General features: G+C 43.1%; 1 long non-coding RNA gene across 1 annotated transcript; it reads left to right on the top strand.

Moving 5' to 3' along the window:
• The first annotated feature begins 467 nt into the window (after nt 1-467).
• LOC143131633 (uncharacterized) lies at nt 468-2,332 on the top strand. Its single transcript, XR_012988153.1, has 4 exons — nt 468-559; nt 1,199-1,567; nt 1,811-1,865; nt 1,974-2,332. It is a non-coding gene; the product is annotated as an uncharacterized LOC143131633 (long non-coding RNA).
• The last annotated feature ends 860 nt before the right edge of the window (nt 2,333-3,192 follow it).

Raw genomic sequence — 3,192 nt, 5'->3', positions numbered from 1 at the left:
GACCGCATAAGTGAATGATTGATAAATGAAATGCCTGCATTAAACACTACGCCAAGAACCACCCAGATAGCAAGCATAGTCGGCCCGATTCTGGCTGAGTGCTGGCAGTGTCGGCTGAGGTCCGAGTCGGCTGAAGCACAGTAAACACAGTCGGCCCGATCCTGGCTGAGTGCTGCCACTGTCGGCGGAGTTTCAGGTCGGCTGAGGCACTGTCCCCTTGAATGGGCCGACACTGACACGCAGTAGTTGGGCTGATTACTGAGTGTCTTATTTGGCCCGATTGGGGTTTGATGGGCTACTGCCAGTTTTCGAATCTATCTCGGCAGACGGATTTCATACAGTGTGTGGCCCGATACTTCAGGAACGAACAATGATCAGTATCGCGGCTGTTGGCGGCAAAAATGAAAAATTTAGCGACAGCCGGACGCTAAACGTACATGGCCCAATTCTGTAAAGTGACTGTCGGCCCATTACATGTGGAAGAGCCACGAGCGAGCAACTGTTCATTTTGAAACCAGCAGGACGGCGCGAAACTGTCTCGTTTTGGACACTGCCTGTGGTAAGTAACATGCAACTTTACCTTTACCTGTTATTGCATGTAAATCATTATGAATGTACGTAGGCTGATTATTGCAGACAAAGTTTAACAAGTAGCAAGAATGGGTGTTTCAATCTAACCCCCTTGACGATGACGAAGCTAGCGGTAACATACGTTATGATTTCTTAGCCTACTTTGTTGGCCTAATTAGCTGCTACCGTTAACGTCAGTGTTGGTGGTCAAAAACGTTCAGTGCTGTAACGTTAGCTATACTTGCATAATTATGTGGTTTTCAAAGAAAAGTGTGATCTAATCATTTTAGAAATAGCTTAACAGTTAACCAGTATTGCATGACTTAGAATATAGCGATTGGTAATTGGGCATTTCATTGTTATCTATCCAACTTAGGCAGGCAGGACTGAGACTGTATGCCTTAAGAGAGTGTCTGTGTGTGTAAGTGTGTGTGTGAGAGAGAGAGAGAGAGAGAGATGGTAGCAGGGTGGGTCCTGTCCTGGTCATGTAAAGCTCATCAAAATCTGTATTTTAAGGTCGCTCTGTATTTTGTACTGAGGGGTTGTTTATGATCATATAATCATTTTGAACACATATACTTCCATTAACCTAACGTTACTGTGACTTTTTTTTAAATGTACACTTCAGAATCCAGGCCACACTGACCAGAGACCTGCCTGCACTCCTTTGGATGAAGAAGGCTACCCGTGTATACATGTGTGAACCATTTATTGTGTTGGAAAAACAGGAGACCTGAAGAGCTCTTGGTAAGTTGTACATTGATTTAATAGAATAAGTAATACGTTTTTGTTTAGATGAGCCAAATCATAGGAATCAGCTTTCATCTAGGCCTGTGTTTTGTGATGTGTCATTTTTAGATGCTTTTGGTTTGCCTCATCCATTATGTCAGCAAAGAACAGGGGTGGGCAGGAAACATGCGCTGTTGAAAACATGGCCAACCAACTGGAGCACCCACAAGGCTCTTGTGAAGGAAGTCCACAAGCCTTTGTGCTTCAGGTCTGTATGTGTTGACAAATATGTCTTGCTCTTGGTGATTGTCATTGGTAATATATCAGCATTTAACAATCACACAATGTCAATGTTGCCCAAAATAACTACCAGGGAGGTGTTACCAAGACAGCTGCAGAATGGCAAGACTGGGCTTTAGTAATATTTTGTCAGACAGTAAAGGATAAATTGTTTAATGATTTTTTTCTTTTCTTTTGAAATGACATGCTGTCCATGCATCTCAAATTGAAGGATGGATGGAAAGAACTCTTTGATCAACCCCCACAGAGAGCTGAGGTGGCTATCTGTAAGTATATTTGAGTGGACAAACAGAACTTCTCTGACAGATGACATGTTGAAATCTTGCTTTAGACCTCATAATGATCTTATAATATTCTTTTATACCTAAATGCAGTTTGGAGACACCCCCGGCTGGTAGTGCTGCTGAAACTGGTGGAGGCAACAATGAAGCGGCAACAGAAAGAGAAGGCAGGTGGCAAAGGTTGCTGTTATTGAAAAATACTTTGAGAGTGAGTATGTTTGCATGTATGTAGCTGGGTAGGTCATGGTACATGGTACAAAAATACAGAATTTAAAGCACCAGCACAACACTTAACTCACAACCCACAACTACTGACAATGGAATTACTCTTTTAGAGTGAGGGAGAGAGATAGAATATTTCTGTAAATGTTTAATGTTAATTTAGAATAATTTATTTCTTTGAATCATTATACAGTTTTAAAATGTTTAATTGTTTGTGTTTTTGTATATGAAAGATGTCGATTGTTGTAGATAAAAGTAGATTGTATATTTTACCTTGTTTAATTTCTAAAGTGTATGTAAAAGCTTGTATAATTTTTAAATGTTTGTTTTATTTGCAAGGTTGTGTTTGTCAAACTTGGTAATAAAAGTAGCTTGTGCTTTTAATTACTAGTTCTGGATTTGTGTTTATTTTCAAGTACTTTTGGTAGTTAATGGGCCACATGTGGCCCGGGGACCCAGCCGACATTCAGCCAACACTCAGTCAGATCAGTTTTATAGTGTGTGGGCCAGTACAGGCCCAGAGGCCCAGCCGACACTCAGCCAACACTCAGTCAGATCAGTTTTATAGTGCGTGGGCCAGTACAGGCCCAGAGGCCCAGCCGACACTCAGCCAACACTCAGTCAGATCAGTTTTATAGTGCGTGGGCCAGTACAGGCCCAGAGGCCCAGCCGACACTCAGCCAACACTCAGTTATATAGTGTGTGGGCCAGACCTGGGCCAACAGAATGCATGACAGTCATTTCACAGTGTGTGGGCCACACCTGGGCCAACAGTTCCAATAAGAGTCATTTTACAGTGTGTGGGCCAGACCTGGGCCAACAGAAACAATGAGAGTCATTTTGCAGTGTGTGGGCCACATCTGGGCCAGAGGAAATTCTTTGTGTCAGTTATCAGTAACTGGGCCATTGTTGGGCCGGAGGCCCAGCCAGAACTGGGCCAACACTCACAAAACCCTGAGGCAAGGTAGTGGGCCAGAGGTGGGCCGGTGAAATTTTGCTATCTGGGCAGTCACTTCCCAGGGATATCGGTGAACATTTGAGAAAGACCTTAGTTTGTCATCTAACGTCCATGATCAGTCATACTGATAAC

This window comes from Alosa pseudoharengus, unplaced genomic scaffold (genome assembly GCF_046254945.1).
Source record: "Alosa pseudoharengus isolate Yale_2024_CS ecotype anadromous, Long Island Sound unplaced genomic scaffold, YU_APseudo_1.1 YU_APseudo_1.1_scf_18, whole genome shotgun sequence".
Classification (NCBI taxonomy): Eukaryota; Metazoa; Chordata; class Actinopteri; order Clupeiformes; family Clupeidae; genus Alosa; species Alosa pseudoharengus.
Note: the sequence above shows the minus strand (reverse complement) of the source record. Positions and strands in the feature narration are given on the sequence as shown.